Below are 9526 nucleotides of genomic sequence, written 5' to 3' on the forward strand. Positions count from 1 at the left end.
CAGAATATAGTGAGGCTATGTATGTGTTAACAGAGAGAGAACATTATTTGGTAATAAAACAATAAGACTAAAATTTATCTGATAAGAAGTCTATAAGAATGAGAGAAACCCACATCACAGAGAGTATGTAAGATTAATTGCTGTGTTTCGTAAACTTTACAAGTGAAAGATAAGGAGCGAGACTGATTAGAGCTGTATGGCACTTTTATTTATAACTTTAACGCAATGTATACTGTGTTAAAATATTTGTGCCCATTAAATGTGAGCTCACAATTTACCATCTAAGCTGTTCTCACTGAATTCAGCTTACTGAGAAATGCAAACACTGTCATATACATGGTAATGAGGTACAGATGTGATTATTTGACAAATAATCGTAACGAATAATTGTCACTTCCTTGTTTATAAACCAGTAATTTAAAACATGTGTGTGCTGACCTAACCTCACTAGTGCACCCTTTTCTGATGTGGGGAGAGAAGAAGGAGAGGGGTTCAAGCTGTTATCTTTTCTACAGGAAAACTAACCTTTTGTTCTTTGGTTCTAACTTTCTGCTTCACAGAGTTACTTTGCCCAGAAGCACGTTTCCCACTGGCTTCTGTTTTGCAACACTTGTCATGAAAAACCACTTTAGAAGAGAGGAGCAGGAGGACAGAGGCACAAGACATGGTATGTGGTTGATACCATTTCTTCCAGACATAGCAGCAAAAGTGGTTTACATCATTAGAGGGCTGCACACTCTCAGACATGAAGGATACACAAGTATCTTCTCAGTCAGAAGAACCATAGCTTAGATTAAGGCAAATACATAATTGAGAGATAGTTCTTGTGTGAGAAAATGAATCATTTCAGAGAGAGAGGGAGAGAGACCCGAACTACCTTCTCACTTTGCACATAAGCAAAGTCTTCCATTTGTTCGTGAACTCAACTTGAAGTCAGTAATGGCATTTAATAACACTTCCTATGTTTATAAGAGACACATGAAAGTTAGTTGTTTACACATTAGAAAGTAAGAATTTAAATTTGCCCATTTACATCAGTAAAATCAAAGGTAATATCACTTCAATTAATGATGTTATACCAAGGATAAACAAGCAATGTCATCAGTAATGATTAAAATGGTATATTTCTAAGGTTGCACATGTCATGCAACAGTGTTTACTTTGAAGTATGTTGTTTATCTGTACTGAAAAATGTTAAACCCACTCTTCAAACAATTTAATTTAAGTTTGCAATCAAGTGCTGGTGTGGAGTCTTTAGGAAAAAAGAGCAAGACTCTTACTGAATGTTTATGTAAAAAAGTAGTGTTTACATTTCAGCTTCCCCTCAGGATCTTTAGTGTAATGTTTATAGAAAGCAGACAGCAAAGTTGTATAATTTTATTATAATGACCAATACCATTTAAATTAATTAATATACCATTCTCCTAGACCACCATTGTAAAAAACAGAGATGACGGGTCTTGTACAATCACAGGTTGTTGCTTTCTTGTCTCTTTTTTTAGATGTTTCCTACAGCACAATAGAAACCTGACTTTTGACATCCCTGCCAAGATTTAGTTTTCTCAGTGATATCAGTGCTGCTCTCCATGCAGAGACCCTGGCTATGGCGAGGATGCAGGATGGGTGAACCCACACCCCTGCTCCTCAGAATACTCCATCTGGGAAGATACCAGAGCATACCACAGATTCCTCCCTGTCCACAACCCCAGGTTGTTTTTGAAAGGAAACCAATGCACATAGGACGATGACAAGCACACAGATCTTCTCTTGGAGCTGAGTGAGAATGAAACAGATCCTGGTAACAAAACAATCAGAACTGGGAAGTGAAACATGAACCACATCCTCCTGCTCAGCAAGAATTCAACACGTTCTTTGGGTGTAATCGAGCTTTTGTGCGTCTGAATCTGCTAGAGCAGTAGACTATGCAGGTAACAAACATTCCAATGTTAATTAATATTTCTCAACTAATTAATACTTTTGTCAACTATGGTTTTTAAGAATATTTATTCAACTCACCTTGAGGCAGACTTTCAGAGAAAAACCCATTGAAGATAAGAACGATATTTTTCTGAATTAAGTCCTTGGTCCTGCTTTTGAATTTATGAGCTGATTTTTCTTACTGCACTCTGAATTAGTGTCCTGAGTACTGCAGAGAGTGTGCACAGCTAGTGTATCCCAGAAATGGCAGACAGCAATATCCTTGATCAACACCTGACCATGTGTAGGACCACATCACCTCAGGAGAGATTGGGGATCGTACACCAGTCTCTTCTCTCCAACATGCCACTGCACTGGCACCATCTTACTTCCAATCCTCTTTATAGCCACCTATACCACATACTACCACCTCTCCCATCCCAGCCTTTTTCTCTTCCTCATTTTATTTTTTGCTTCCATGACCCTGCAGTCACTCCATAGAGAAGCCCCAGAAGGTCATTTCAGGAGAGGCCGTGGGAGCCCAGCTGGATGTGCCAAGTTGCACCCTTAGCTGTGGGACTGAGAGAGATTTGCCAGTCTAACAGCTAAGGTTGACCTGGTGGCTCTGACCATTCACCACAAATAATCAGAGATGTAATTGGAGAATATTGGAGAAATAATTGGAGAATCGGAGAATAATCAGAAAAAAACCCAACTACCTCACCTAATACTACCAAACCTCTCCTCCCTCCTCTCCTACTTTTTATCAGAGAGCAAAAGACTAAAAATCAACCCTCTGCTTCAAAGTGTTTTGTAGAAATATTCAGCAGAAACAGTTTGCTTTTCCCTAGTAATAATTAAAACTAATCAGACTAAGAGACCCTGATCAATATCTCTGACCAAAAAAAAAAAAAAAAACACACACAAAAAAACCCACCAAAAAACAAAAAAACCCCAAAACAAACAAACAAAAAGGCTCAGAACCCCCCAAATAAATTAATTTTACACAATCAGGCTGTTTCCTAAACTTTCAGCTTCAGAACCTCACATGTTTTTTCCTGGTTTGTTGTGTTTTTTCCTGGTTTGTTGTGTTTTTTCCTCCAGTGTAGTCTAATCTAAATTGTGTATGTGTGTGAGTGTGTGTGTTTAGCATGAATATTCCAGTTTATTTATCATGGGAATTTACAATGGTTATCCAGGGTCTCTATACTCAAATATCTGATATACCTGTGAGTGCTTCACAATGACTTGATCAGGTTAACACCTTTGTGATCCTTGAGTCCATTTACTCAATCAAAATTAATACCATATTTTGATTCCATAATATTCATACATTTTTTAAAATATGTAATTTAAATGCATACATCTAAAGTAGATAATTTATCCTCACTTTATTCTACAGACAGGGGCTCATTTTCTGAATTAAGTACATGATATTTCCTCAGAGAAATTCCCTATGGAAAAATATGTATACATTTAAAGCTAAATCTCTGTTTTTCTGGATTAGTCCCCAAATAAATGCAAAGAATTAGACTTGATGTCAGGAGATCTAGTTCAATATAATTTGATTAAGTTAGAAAAAAAAAAGGCCTGAAGACAACCCTTTACTCCTGAACAATTCAGGAGAAGGAAAGCTCAGTTGATGCAACCTCTGTCCTCATCAGCTCCCCTTAGTGTCTGATCTCAGTATATTGAGACATCTGTTATTTTTGTGTATGACTGAGGTCAGAGGAAGAAATTGGCCTCTTTCATGTCCTGAAACAACTGTGGAAATAAAATTTCCAATGCTGAGGTCAACTTCTCACCCTACAAAACACAGAAACAAGTGGAAGCAAGGAATAACTGACAGATACAATAAGAAATATCTATCTATATATAAGTAGTTTAAAATTTAAAAAGGGATACACTTACTTCTTTTTGTCCACTGTCTTAGGAGAATGAAATATGAAAACTCTAGAGTGTCAACAAAATAAGTGGATTCATTTTGTTTATTAATGTATCTTTGACTTTGGCACTGGGAATAACTTTTCTATGGGTGTGTAGCAAAAGAGCACCAGGAAAACACAAAAGGTACAGTGAAAACCTGAAATTCAGGGAATTATCACAGCTTTTATGACTTCACTGAGTAAGCTGGCTTGCTAAGGTACATCAACCTGATATGAAGCTTTTCTGTGTCCTTGATTAACAAATGTATAATCAATCTTAACCAGTCACAACTCTCATACACCTGCTCTGTCTTTGAGAAAATTAATTGATGGGGTAGGTCTACAGAAAAAGTACTGCTTAGCACTTGACTCATAATTTTCACTGACTAATGGTACTGCTTAACCAGACCCAGCTCTTACTTGCTCTCCTCAATCTCTCTAGTTGACTGCTAGAATTTTTATGAAATATGAGATGTTCCATGTACCCTCAGTCTCACTGAAGCAGTCAGCAGTTCCAGTTGTCTCTTTCCTGCCCCCTACAATTTGTCTGCATGTGTCAGAAAATAAAATACATCACCACTGCAAAGGGAAAAAAAAAAAAAAGAGAGAGAGAAAAGCAAAACCATAAAAACAAAACCCCAAAAATTCCAAAACCAAAAGCACATACTAAAGGCTCAGTGTATGAAGTTACCTTGTTATAAAAGTCTTAGCACCTTACATTTCAACAACTCGTTCACAGCAAGTCCCCCGTGTGCAACTTGGTTCTTGAAAGCTCAGATGCAATTTTTTACATTCCTTTAGCCTCAGCCTCAATCTACATGAGAATGAGCTAAATTACACATCCTCTTACTGACCAGAAGCAATTTACTTGAAGAAATTTATTCACCTTAGATCATCCATGGAATAAAAAGTGCTTACTGCAGAACTGTGTTACAGATATAGGGTCTGACACACACTTATTTCAGTCAATTCTTTTTTTTTTTTTTTTTAATTCCATTAAAAACTACTAGAGATAAATTTTTAAACATGTATTTTATACATTAAGTAGTATAGAAGAAAACTTACTGTTTATCCATGAAAATTGATTTTTAGGAATACTTTACTACATCATATTTTAAATGTTTCTTGCGTGAATATTTTAGTTATTCCAGGACGTCATTCTTTTTCTCTGTTGGTCAGAATGCAATCTCCATTCCTGTACTGCATTAGTTACATCAAAATGCTTGTGGTGTGACTTTAGGAAAGTCATTCTGATTAGTAGCAGATGAGTAACAGTCAACTAAGATCCCTCCTTAACGGTGTTCAAAATCCTACCGAAATAAAGAACATTAAAAACATGGAAGCATTAGGGTTGGATAAGACCATCATCAAGTCAAATCTTTATACTCATGTTTACTTGTTTTCTTTATCTCTAAGGATTTTTTTCCACCATTACACAGAAAAATGTCATTGATTCAACAGTCTCAGAGGTCGTGTAAAAACAAAGTACTTAAAAGTGGAGGGAAAAATATTGAAAATTGTATTTAGCATATCAGTAATTGTTATTTGTCATCAAAACATTTCCATTTAGTCATAAATAATGGGGAAAACAAACCAAGATACTATCTAACTGCTCTACCAAAACAATTATGTGTGTTTTGGTGTATAGCTAATCATTGTTCCTTCCTGAAAAATGTGTAACGCCTGGGAAGACTCTGGAGGAAAATGGTAAATGATGTCTTGAAAAGATCTTCACTGAGGAAGGGATGAAAGGAACAGGATTGTGCAGCTTAAGGAAGAGGAGGATGGAAGAGAGAGAGTGGAATATTGTAGTCTTCCAGTGTGCAGATCATTGATACAATAGAAATAATTATTTAATTGGAGACATTGCTATTAGCTATGCCCACAAAAAAAAAGTGGAAAGGAAAGTGAAGGTGAGAAAATTGAGGAAGTTACTCTGAAAATGAAATAATCAAATATCAGAGTAGCTTGCATGGAGGGAGGCTTGGGAGAGTCCACTGCTGGAGGCTTTAAGGCCCGGTGATAGAACAGTCATTGGGGACAGAGATAGACCTGAAAGCTCATATGCAAGTTGGATGCTGCTGACTTTCCATTACTTACTGAGCTGTGATCTGTGTTAGAACAGCACGAGGGTAGACTCTAACTGCTATGAAATTTTCCAGCTAAAAGTCACTCAGTGTCTGCTTTGACTCTTCATTATTTGTGCTGAGGGAAAAGTTACTCTATATTCTTTCAGGTCCTCCCTGGATAGTATTGAAAACAGAAGGTTAGTGATCAAAATGACAAGAGGGCAAATAAATTGTGAGAAATGGATATTCTTTGACAAATATGCTTGGTTGCATGTGAATATGGGTATTGATACAAATAGAAACCATTTATCAAAATCTTCTGTGAGAAGTAATTGTCTGTTTATTGATGACAACAGGGTGCAGATTGGTGAAACAAACAAGTCTTTAATATTCCATCCATTGTTACAAACCATATGCAGGGTTTATCCAGCTCCACTGTAGGTTATAGAGGCAGGGCCAGGTCCACCACTGATGGAGGCACTATTCAGCAGTCAATTACATTAGCTAAACATAGGTAAAGGTCACCAAAATTCCTCATTTCATCAGGATGATTTTGGACTGAAGTATATTTTCTCCCCCTAACCTGCTGGTTTTGTCAAAGAAAAACCTGTCACTTCATGGATGTACAGCATTCATTTCATCATGTATTTACAGTGCTGAGGTCAGTTCTGGCTCACTAAGCCAGAGGAAAAATTATTTCCATATCTAGAGTCACAGTGAAGTGTGTTGTTATTGGGTCCATTTTTCTGACATCTTCAGTCTTCTATAAGACATATTTCTATTTCTTTTTATCAGCTCGTGTTCAGCTTGTGTTTCTCTTGGTCTGAGGTGTTCTTCAGTCTGCCATTACCTCAACTGTCCTCCCACAGAACAGCCATTCCTGAGCAGCTTTTCCTCTCTCTTTAACTTCGGTTGTTGGTAATTTATAAATGTGATAGCTGCTTTCAACAGAACTGAACACTGGATGTAGCACAATGTGTGGTGGGGGACATCTACAGGCTGATTCCTGACACAGAAATATAACAGAAATGCCTTTCCAGGCAAGTCAAGGACATCTCAGTCCCACCTAAGTTATCTTCCTTTTTTGTTTTAATTAGTCAGTCTTGAAAATTATATTCTCACTCCAAAAATAAAAACAATAAATCCATGATTCTACATGACATATATACAATTATAAGAAACTGCTTATTGCCATCACAATATCAGGAAAGCAATTATTTGATCTCAGAGCACTAAATGATAAGATGTTACACTGTAACTCTCATGTCTGAGGATTTTGGCAAAGCAAAAACAAAACAAAAAAAGTAGAAAATTAAACACTCTCACCTCCAAAGAAATTTGTGTTATACACTACTCGGATATCATATCTGTGAACTAAGCAATAGGTAAGTTTTTCACAATTTTTTCCTTTTTATTAGCTTCCAAAAATCAGACTAGTGAGAAAAATGAAGGTCTGCCTGACATGTAAAGAATATGGGTAATTCTAGATGAAAATTCAATTTCTCACACATAAAATTAATATCTTTCTTCTGAGTCTATGAAGATGTCATTAAGGCAGCAAAAAATCAGGTCTTCAAGGAAATGAAGGTATCTATTTCCTGGTAAACCCAGAGATGTTGTGAAATAGAGTAGACCTAATTAGACTATAAGAAGATGTATATTGAAATGTATACAGTATATCATACTCAAGGTATGCATAAAAATATTTTGTGAGAGATGGAGTTACAGATGAGCTTGGAGGATTTCCACCTGGAAAAGTCTTGTGACTTTCATACATCCTCTGTGGCAGAAATCCCCTATCTACCAATATTGTCTGGCTCACCTGTAGCATAACTTGGCTGGAAGAACTGTACAGCTGCCATTATGAAGTGTTTAGTTTACATATTCTCCAATTTCCAAGCTGTCTAGTCACAATTTACTTCAGTCCCCACTGCTGAGATCTCCCTCACTTGGGACAGGGGGCAAGGCAATTTCTTATTTCAAGGTTCTCAATCATACCATCCTAGTAGTTGAGTATATAATGAGCCTCAGTCCCAAGAAAACAGGAGTAAATGAAGAAACATCAAAAAAAATCATATTTTTTATCTGTGGGTCAGGGTTTGCCTGTTCAACTCTAGTTTACACTTAACACTCAAGACTGTTTATAGAGGTAAAAGTTGCCTCATAGTGAAATTTTCACTAGAAGTCTAGTTTGTTGGGATTTTAGTGGACAGAAGGAATCCAAACTTGATAGGTACTCAATGCCCTTTAATCAGGAGGCAAAGGTTGCATTCACAGCACCAAGCAGACCAGGCCTATTCTCTCCTCTGACATCTCATACCCAGATTTCTGCAGGAGCTCAGCTGCACAAGTGCCAAGCAACCAGCAAAAAAAAGGTTTGTGTTCTTTCAGCAGATATTCAGGACTGTGCTCTCAGTGCTTATGCAGCTGAGCTATTGGCAGCATCTTATTACACATTTTCCAGCAGAGAAAATCTTTTCCAGACCATTGATTTCTTTTTCTTCACATGTGTCAATGTATTCAAGTGACTCCACACGAGTGAAAGAGTTTCCCATATGAAGATGAAGGATTGAAGGATCTGGGCTTTAGGCTGGGATCCCTTTGTGGAATATGGGCATCTACTTCCTGTGATGGTATTTCTTTAAATCACTAACTAATGCCAAGGTCATTTCCCTTTTCCCCATCTCTACTATGACTGAACTATCAAGAAGAGTGACCAAAGGGATAACTCGTGGACAAAAGGAAGAGGAGCATGGAGGAGAAGCCCTTGATAGACTCTTGTGGTCTATTCAGACCTCTGCAACAGAGGACTTTCGAAGCACAAATAATATGTGACTCTATTCTAGAGCTGCAAGAAAAATACAAATTCATTTTCAGTTGGCGATTAGAACTTTAATCAACTGGGTTATGGTGGTTTATTTTGCAATTTTCCTTGAAACTTTGTAGAACACTTTTTAAAAAGGCACAGTAGTAGTGTTATTTGATATAAAGTTCATCATAGAGATTTCCAGCCATAATTTAGTTGTTTATTAACAACTTTCTTCTTGTAATTATTGACTCCTTTCTGTAATAACTAATTTTCAATTTTCTTTCCTAACATTTCTTGTTGAAATACAACCAACCTGTGTGAAAGACAAAACCATTAAAAGCATTTTCCTTGTGTCTGGAGCAAAAGGTATGTTCAGTGGTGTGTTGGTGATATTCTTAGTTACTCCAAAAATATAATGCACAGTCCCAGACCAAACTTCAGAAAGTTGTTTTAGTAATGAAATTTTATCCATATATTTAAATGCAGTCTTCCCTAGCAGCAACCTGGGCTAGACAGATTACAATACCATCATTAAAGTGTGGGTCAGATTTTAATATAAGAATACTTTCGATGTTAAAAATATTTATCTGTGCCATATGCTCACATTCCAGATGCATGTATAATAAAGCTATTCCTCCCTGTCAAGATTTTCAGTCAGCACACAGTTCTTCTGAAGGTACTGAAAAATTGCTAACTTGCAGAGGTAAAGATCTCAGTTGTTAAATTAAGCCATATTCATTATTTATTTGGCTGAAAATCTAGAAAGTGACAGATCCCTGCAGGTCATGTAGTGATACAAGAAAAGT

The 9526-nt window shown here is 36.8% G+C and overlaps 1 long non-coding RNA gene across 1 annotated transcript; it reads left to right on the plus strand.

The window, feature by feature from the left end:
* The first annotated feature begins 473 nt into the window (after window positions 1–473).
* LOC120757136 (uncharacterized) lies at window positions 474–8778 on the plus strand. The gene is made up of 3 exons (XR_005702377.2): window positions 474–667; window positions 1503–1928; window positions 8620–8778. It is a non-coding gene; the product is annotated as an uncharacterized LOC120757136 (long non-coding RNA).
* The last annotated feature ends 748 nt before the right edge of the window (window positions 8779–9526 follow it).

The sequence above is a fragment of the Hirundo rustica genome, chromosome 1 (assembly GCF_015227805.2).
Source record: "Hirundo rustica isolate bHirRus1 chromosome 1, bHirRus1.pri.v3, whole genome shotgun sequence".
In the NCBI taxonomy this organism is placed as follows: domain Eukaryota; kingdom Metazoa; phylum Chordata; class Aves; order Passeriformes; family Hirundinidae; genus Hirundo; species Hirundo rustica.